At 42.7% G+C, this 9,490-nt stretch overlaps 1 pseudogene; it reads right to left on the minus strand.

Annotated features, from left to right (window-relative positions):
• Positions 1 to 7,210: 7,210 nt before the first annotated feature.
• LOC136637651 (5S ribosomal RNA) lies at positions 7,211 to 7,326 on the minus strand (annotated as a pseudogene).
• Between the last annotated feature and the right edge of the window lie 2,164 nt (positions 7,327 to 9,490).

Below are 9,490 nucleotides of genomic sequence, written 5' to 3' on the forward strand. Positions count from 1 at the left end.
GTAATTTTGGAATTGTAATCAATTCTAAAACTTGGTCACGTTTGCAGGCAGTTATTTTTCACTTGTGTAGTGGAAGGGGTTTCTTTTCCCATAGTTCAGAATATCATATTTGAGTTTTTAAAGGACTAAAATATTGATAGGTCAACCTGAATAGGAAAAAACCCACCATAAATATGAAGGGTCATGTAAATTTCACCTTAACTTGCAGTTAAAGTGTGCTTTCCGTATTTAAGGAGAAGTATTAAACATTTCTACTTTTATATGCAACGGCATCCTAGAAATTCCGTGTAAAGCATTCCGGGGTTGGGCATGACCAAAAACATTGACTTGTCGTGTAAAGTGTTTAAATCTCTTTTTGTGGGAAGATCAATAAAAAAAATGATGCACAGATGATTTATTTCTCACCTTTTGCTAGCTTTCTACAAAAGGCTAAAATTGAACATCATATTTCTTGTTGAATTACTTTACCTAGTTCTCAGTAAGCAAAAAATAGATTTTTGATGGATGGTCATTGTGATCTTGAGGAAAGATCCCATGTTATTGTCTGACAAACTCCGGTTTAAAATAGAAATCCAGTTTTGAGATACACTTTCTGTTTTCCTTTTACCTGCAATTAGATTTCCTTAAATCTCCAGTAAGGACATTTTCTGCTTGTATTTGTTGCTAATTTCATATTCTTTCACTATCTAGCCTTATTTACCAAAATTAGAGGCTTTCTAAGGCCATTTTGCTTCATTATCATTTTTCTACTGCTAAACACAATGGAAGTATATTTCATATTACAACAAGGCATAGTTATTTGTATTCCTGTTAGATCTGTGTATTTACTTTTCTAGGCATAATTACTGGGATGTGTTTTTTTTTTGCAGAAAACTAATAATCTGTTAAATTATAGAAGACAAAGTATAATACAAGAACTCTTCTTCAGTTTGATACAGTAGTAGGGGCACAAATAATCAAAGACTGGGTTAAAGAGCTGAGTTAAAGGAAATATTTGAGACTCTCTGGCCTATATTCAGCCAGTTCTAAACAATAAATAATGCACTGGAGACATCCTGACTTAATTGGCAAGGCCACAGAGTTCACAATTCCTTGCAAAGAGACAATATTGTCTGTGTTTTACAAAATGTGAGGCCAAATAAGAGATACTCAGATGCTTGGCTGCAGATTTCAAAGGAAAAAAAACCAGAGAGAGATTTCCTGAAAAACCACACTTCAGCATTACTGCAAAGAGGAACCTTGCTATGTAGTATGCTATAGATGTGCTGCTGAAACCCCTCCCCCCCCACACACACACCCTAGCTGCTCAAAAGAATGCATTGCCTAATCATATCATCACCTTTAGCTACTTTGAGGCAAGCCAAAATTTGTGCCACTTGTAGCATACTCCTGCCTCAAACAAGTGGGACAAAGGTCTTCGGTTGTGTGACCCTACACTTAAACTCTTTGTGTCAGTTCTAGCTGGCAAGATGACAGTGTTGGCACTGCTAAAGTGATGGCACCACTGCAGTAGATTCTTGGATGCAGTGGAAGTTGTCACTTTATTCTTCACCCTCCACTCTGCTAATGACAGCTGCTGCTGCCTGGTAGAGAAGAGCAAGGCCATCATCCAGCTCCAGAACAAGAAGAAGCCGAATCCAGTACTTGGTGCTTATACCTAATCCTGCACTCAGCTATCAAGCACAGCAGAACATAGGGCCATGCTATAAAACGAGTTAAAATAAATACATAGTGTACAAGTCCAGTCCATCATACTTCCTACATATTCTCTCACCCTGATAATGTAGTCGATATAAACAGATTTTCACATGCAGATTGGCTCTAGACAGATCAATCAATCAATCAACAGTATTTATATACCGCTTTTCAACTAAAAGTTCACAAAGCGGTTTACAGAGAAAAATCAAATAACTAAATGGCTCCCTGTCCCAAAAGGGCTCACAATCTAAAAAGATGCAAATGAATACCAGCAGACAGCCACTAGAACAGACAGTGCTGGGGTGAGGTGGGCCAGTTACTCTCCCCCTGCTAAAAAGAGGAGCACCCACTTGAAAAAGTGCCTCTTACCCAATTAGCAGGGGCTAATTAGACAGATGCGAAGGAAACCCCATGTCCAGCAATAGTGTCAGCCCCAGGTTTTGGGGCATCCTTAGGTAAGGTCTCTGTGGGCCCCCTCCTGAAGTTGGCCGATTTTGTCCTTGACTATGTCACCACTACTCATTTGACTGCCTTATCCTTCTAGGCTCATCCATACCACAGCCCAGGACATGAGGCCAAGTTGAATGACAGTTGCTGCTCTTGTAACTGATGATGAGCTTGAAGAGAACTGATAAACAGGCAGTGATAGCAAAAGCAGGGCTATTGTTTATAGAGGTAGGCAATGAATAGCCTATTCCAGTGGTTCTCAAACTGGGCGCCGTGATGCCCCAGCCAGAGAACCCTGTCCTCCCCGCATCCTAGGAGGCTGCTGCATGCTCTGGTAAGTGGCAGCAAACCTCTGTGCCCTTCCAAAGTAGTGAGATTCAGCAGGTCGCGTCTCTGCCTTCCTCCCGCTCCCGCACATACTTATTGCAGATCAAACTTTCCCTGAGAGTTTGAGAGCCACTGGCCTATTTGGTTGTGGGCCTCAGTCAGTGCTCAGTCATACTGACCCCCCTCCTCGACACCAGGGCTTCTATGCTGGCTTGTGCACCTGTCTAAGAGGAGTTTAACAGAAGTAGGAAGGGAGGTAAAACCTATTATGGCAGGTGCAGTAGAATGTTATGGTGAGCTCTCTTAATTTGTCATATAAGATTAAAAAATACTTACATAAAGATCACAGAAAGTGTGTGTTTCTTTAATAAGTCAATTCCAGTAAATGTCTTCATTCAGCTGTTTCTAATTGCGGCCTCTAGTTTGTAGTTTTTTTACCTATAGTTTACTTCCTAAAAACACCCACAAAGAGGTTGGACGGCATTTTAATTTTCTTTTAGGTGTGACCAGGGCTTTTTGTCTAATGGAACGCGGGGGGAGGGGGGACGGACGGAGTTCCGGCACCTTTTTGCAGGGGCCCCTCCCCTTCGGAGGCATTCCAGGAGGCAGGGAGCAAAACAGAGGCATTCGCTGGGTGGCTGCTGGGGGGGTGCAGGGTGGGCAGGCGCCTGGCCCCTGCCTGACTGCACAATGACCCCCTCCTGCCCCCATCTCCTGAGCCCAGCCCGCCTCCCCTTCCCCCGCGCTGTGCTTCCTCGTGCAGCTTCCAAGCCAGTGGAGGGCGCGGGGGACATGCACCGACACCAAGGAGGAGAACGGACAGCCAGCTAGCCAGCCAGGGAGATGGGCTGCCGCACCCATGGAACACCCAGGTACTGGCTTGGCGGAGGAGGAGGGGAAGGAAGCTGGCTGGTGCAGACCCTGTGCCAATCTGCAGCATGAGCCTAGGTGTGTCTACTCAGAAGTAAGTCTCATTGTGCTCAATGGGGCTTGCTCCTGGGAAAGGGTGCATAGCCTTGCAGCCTGAGAGCCCAAGCCTATGCATGTCTACTCAGAAGTAAGTTCCATTGTGTTCAATGGGGCTTACTCCCAGGAAAGTGTCATAGCCTGAGTAGACAAGGCAGAGGAGGGGCTCTGAGGCTGCAGTCCTCTCCACACCTTCCTGGGAGGAAGCCCCACTGCCTCTAATGGGACTGACTTCTGAGTAGACAGGCAGAGGAGGGGCTCTGAGGCTGCAGTCCTGTCCACACTTTCCTGGCAGGAAGCCCCACTGCCTCTAATGGGACTGACTTCTGAGTAGACAGGCACAGGATTGGGCCCTGAGGCTGCCATCCTATCCACAGTAAGCCCCATTCACTAAAGTGGACTTCTGAGTAGACATGCATAGGACTGGGCTCTTAAGCTGCAATCCTAGGCACTTTCCTGGAAGTAAGCTCCATTGACTAGAACGAGAGTTACTTCAGAGTAGACATACCTAGGATTGGGCTCTTAATCCTCGCAGAGATATATATCTGCACCCGCTTTCACATGCTAAGTGCAGGTGAAAAGGGATTCTACGTGTGTACAATGTGCTGTCCAGCCTTGCCAGAGATCCTCCTCATCCTTCCCCCACAAGCATGCCCTCCGCCAGCCAGCGTTTGCAGCTCCTCTCCAGCAATGCACAGCAGCTGCTCAGGGCAGCAGAGAACATACAATTGCATGCCAAGCTCCTTCCCAAAGACACAGAGTATTCTGATACCTGAATTAAACCATATTTAATCGCTTGTTTGCAAACGTAGCTGTTTCTATGTGCACCTAAGGACCCCTCTTGTGTAAGAATTCCTTTTTTGTCTTACTCCCACAGTTGCTTAGAGTAATTTTACTACATGGAACTCATGTAAGCCATTTTTTTGAATCCATTCACTGCTTCCTCTCCTCAAAGTAGTGCCACACTACATACTACACGCTACAAGTGCACCTGTACAATATTTTTCTCCATGTGTAGAAAAAGTAGCTAGGGGGAAGGGGATGTGGAGTTTGACAGCCCAATCCTATGCATGTCTACTCAGAAGTAAGTTCATCTTTAGGGGGGAAGCACATTAAAAATATTTTATTTCTCCAATAAAAAATGGTTTAAAAATAAATAAATAAAATTTTAACAAGTTGTGAGTTCCTGCACCTTTTCTTTTACAAAAAAAGCACTGGGTGTGACAAAGTAGAGTTAACCTGAGCTGAACGTTTTCAGTTGATGATAATGCTGGGAGTACATGCATTTTTTTTTCTTTTATGTTTCCCTAGTACTGTACATGTTTTTCAAGTGTTCATTCAAGTGAAGCATGCTTAAGCTTTGAATCACAAAATAAATGCCACTGCCCAGATCCTTCTAGAGTCGTTTGCCACTGAACCATTTTTGTGTCAGGAAGTGCTTGGCAGATTCTATTCATTATTCTTCCCTAGCAGTGAAATGATCCCTTTCTAAACAAGAAAAGATAAATTGCATTCTCTCTTCATTATGGATCATTTTCCAAGTGAAGCTGTGTTTGGGAAGGAAGTGGTAAGTAAAATGGATGCTGGGTTAAAGTGTTTTTTTCTTTTTCTTTGTCAAGTTTTAGTAATTTTAAATGAGAGTGGTTGTGGCATATCAAAGCTGCAGGGTATTTCTAAACAGAAAAAGTCCAAATCTGTCTTCCAGTGTTTAAGCCACAGTTACTGTTTTAAGTTATTAGGCAAAACTTCTAATAAATTAGCCATTGGTTTTGAATATGCTAATAACATTTTTTTCCTTATGTGATATTCTGACCACTTTTGAGAAAGGAACCTAAATATAGAAAGTGATTTTCATAGTGAAAGTCAAAACTCACGAAGTGTATGAGTGTAGTATGCATTAAAATATACTTTAGTTTTTATGTTAGCATTTTAATCACAATTTTTAGTGGCTGAATTGAAACTAATTGTTGTAGGAATACCAGAGGAAGTTGTTGCAAAAGTGTAAAATCACTTTTTAAAAAATTGTCTGTTCTCTTTGAATGACAAACTGCTTTCCTAGCTCTTGGAGTCTATCAGCAATGTTAACAATATGATAGTTCTGACCAAAATAAGATGTAAATAACAGATAGCTATTGTCTGATTTTTCTATTTGAAGGGGGAAAACAGCTCATAAACTGTAACAGATTTCTTATTACATGGATGACATGCAGTTAGGAGGACATATATCCTTTCTTATTAAAACTGGATTAACCTTTCTTGCTAAGTATCCAACAGATTATGAAGGTCTCTGCTCTAGCATAATTATCTTGGAGTTCATTGATATAGCTACTGTGCAGGTGCAGTAGATGATATACAAGTCAGATAGAAGTGATCGGCGGAGTTGGTGGTAGATCCTCCAAAGCCTGAGAGACCTTGGCCAGTGCCCCATCCGCTTAGCCTGTGGCACTACATCTGAATAGAGCCATATTTTAGGAAGAAAAAAAAGAGAACAATTAGTATTATTAGAGGAAAAAAGTCAAATAACTGAGGGACCAATCCTGTCCAACTTTCCAGCACAGATGCAGCTGCAATGCAGCCCCAAGGTAAGGGAACAAATGTTCCTTTACCTTGAGGAGGCCTGTGTGACAGCCCCTTCACTGCAGGGTGTACTGCATACCCTGTTGGCATGGCTGCATCCTTGCTAGAAAGTTGGAGAGGATTGGGCTCTAAGGCACCTGAAGAAAAAGTAATTTTAAAGCAATATTGTGATTGTGTACTTGTAGAAAACATTTCAGTTGTTGTAAAATTAGTATCAAAAAAGTTTTCAAAAATTCACTAGTACAGTGAACTAACTGTGGTTAATGTTGGTATAATATAGTGCAGTGGTTTCCAAACTTTTTAAAGTCCCTGGGGCCTGCTGCCTGATTTATAATTGCCAAGGGGTATGGCTATAATGATGATTGGGCACTGTGCTCCCCCCTCCTGTAGCAGCTTGTTTAACCCTTGATGCACAGAGCCTGATCTGCCCTGTCAATTTCACGAACCACCAAAAATTGGGTCACAACAGACTGGTGGGTCTCAGACTCACAGTTAGAGAACTGCTGAATGGTGGATCCAATGAACTTGTCTCCACTAGGCTAGAACAGCCATCCTATGTGTATACATAATTATTGCATCAGGCAATGTTGTTGCACAGGAGAGAGTTGACAGCATTTGGTATAGAGGGAGTACAACGTGAACACTCTATAAGGTCTGTTCTACCAGCACAAACTTATGTGTCTAAGGCTGCAATCCTAACCACACTTTCCTGAGAGTAAGCCCCATTGAACAAAATAGGACTTACTTCTGAGTAGACATTATTATTATTATTATTATTATTATTATTATTATTATTATTATTATTATTATTGACAGTATTTATATACCGCTTTTCAATGGAAAGTTCACAAAGCGGTTTACAGAGAAAATCAAACAAACAACTAATGGCTCCCTGTCTCAAAGGGCTCACAATCTAAAAGATGCAAAAGAACACCAGCAGACAGCCACTAGAAAAGACACTGCTGGGGTGAGGAGGGCCAGTTACTTTCCCCCTGCTAAATAAAAGAAGAGCACCCACTTAAAAAGTGCCCCTTACCCAGTTAGCAGGGGTTAGGATTGTGCCCTCAGTAATCACAGAGTGGAACTATGAAGTAGAATCACAGGTGTCACAGTACAATGGACTTGCCCTACTTTCTGCCTTAGAAGGGAACTACTGTATGGTTGGCAACCTTCAGTCTCGAAAGATTATGGTATAAGCCTACAGCACCTGGTATTCCCAGGCGGTCTCCCATCCAAGTACTAACCAGGCCTGACCCTGCTTAGCTTCCAAGATCAGACGAGATCAGGCATGTGTAGGGTAACAGTACTGGCCTACTGTAAGGTCTCTGTGTAATAGCAGTAATACATTTCTCTATATTTGGGATGTACACTAAACATTTTCTTTAGATCAGTAGAATTTTTGAGTGGTTTTTAATTTTTGACTGATTATGTTTTTTTTCATATTGAACAAACATAAAAATATGTTGTGTTATATAAGCAAAAGGAAAGGCCCAATCTAGGCAAAGTAAATCACTTTTAAATCCAATGAATCTTAGGAGAGTTATGCATGTGAAATCAAGTTTGGGGTTTTCTTTTGTTTTATTGTCAGAGGCTTCTGATAAAGTAAAGGGAAATAGAGTTCTGGCAGCAAAATTGTTGCCTAAATTTTATGCAAAAATGACGTAGAAAGCCCTTCAGAATTTATCATTCAGTTGCTGCTTCACTATTCATGCATGGAGTTGTGTTTAAGTCATGAGTAACCCTTTCAAAAAGCTTATGGTTGAACTGGTCTGTGCAACCAGCACCAACTCCGCACCACCTACTAATTCCACTGTGATTCTACTCATGGTAATATATGACTCCTTTGTGGTAATGAGCATTGTGTCACATCAAGTGTTACCACATCAAAACAAATAGAAAAAGGGTATGGTTAAACATATTTTGAGAGCTAACTTTGTATTTAGTTAAAACCTTGAGCTTGATTGTGTTTATACTGCGTTTGCTTTCTTCTTTGGGGCACAGAAGTAGAAGCATATCACAGCTTGTAAAGAATACATCTTGGGGTTCTTCCCAGCATAGGCTTTTACAGTTTCACAGCCTTGTAGATTGGAGACTGTGATGTAGGGGTGGTTCTAACATCATGGCCTGACTAGCGAGGCTTCCTCCAGACAGATAGGAGAGGAAATGCAGTGAAAGACAATGCCTTGCGAACAGACCACTAAGGGTATAGTCCTAACCAACTTTCCAGCACTGTCCTTAGGGCAATGCAGCTCCAAGGTATGGAAACAAACATTCTCTTACCTTGAGGAGGCTTCCGTGACTTCTTCCCAACTGCAGGATGCAGCACATGCCCTATTGGCACAGCTACGTCAGTGCTGGAAAGTTGGTTAGGATTTGGGCCTAAGTGTATTATTTGTTTTGGTTTTCCAAACTAATCTTCAGCTCTGAATCAAACGAGGAGTCAGGTGGGAGGGAAGAGGTAGCCAGTGTAGTGAATTGAGATTACTCAGGCAGGCTGCTTCGTCTCCCTTCAAATGTAGCCAAACAAGTCCTTCATATATGGAATATTTTCCTCCAAACCTGAGCCCTAGTAGTGTATTGCAGATAGAATCCAGTTTGCTTGTTGTCTGCCTGTTAGCTTTCCTCCTCCAGCTTCACCTGTAAGGACAAACATAACAATAGCTGTCTCTTGAAGCAGAGAGAAAACGGACTCACTGAAAGTCCTATCAGCTGTTTATTGGCTTGTTGCTTATATTCCTAATCATAAATTCTCCTGTGTTTCATTGCTTGGGGATGGGGAAATATTAGCTTGTACTATACAGGCATGTTCCCCGTATCCACAGGGGTTTTGGAACGCTGGTGGTTCCATTCCATTCTGGTGGTTAAGTTAAACCATGGACACAGGTGAACGCCTCCCCCGCTGACCGGAGGCGAAGGGAGGTCGCCAGAACAAGGTAAATTCATGCTGGTCTGGGGAGGCTGGCATGGGGGGTTTGGGAGGGCAGGGAGAGGGCGTTTCAGGGTGGGCAGCAGACAGGCTGGTGGGCAGACTAGGCCTGGGAGGTGGGTGGGACTGGCCTCTGGTACTTAGGCTGGATCCTAACCCCCCTCCCCAGAATCCTGGCATTACACCAAGCTGCTCGAATTTGCACCATCGATTTAACTCATGAAGATCCAAATAGCCACATTGAGGTGGGTGGGGCACTGCTCGGAGTAAGTGGATGATTATCCCCTTACTCAAAGTTGTATGGAAGCCACAAAGTTGCATGGAAGCCACCTCCAACCTTGCGCTGGATACTGCAGCGCAGGTTAGGATAGGGCTGCCCAGCTTATAGTGAGGCTTTGTTCTATATGCTGGCTAAAGATGTCTTCATTCTCATGCTGTATAAAGTAAGCTGTCATCACACTTGGCTAATATATTTTCCACCATTTTTTTATACGGGCTCATGTGGCTTCAGAAATCAGCCTGGCTGCCTGGATGAATTCAGTGGTTCAT

This window comes from Tiliqua scincoides, chromosome 1, assembly GCF_035046505.1.
Source record: "Tiliqua scincoides isolate rTilSci1 chromosome 1, rTilSci1.hap2, whole genome shotgun sequence".
NCBI classification, from domain to species: Eukaryota; Metazoa; Chordata; class Lepidosauria; order Squamata; family Scincidae; genus Tiliqua; species Tiliqua scincoides.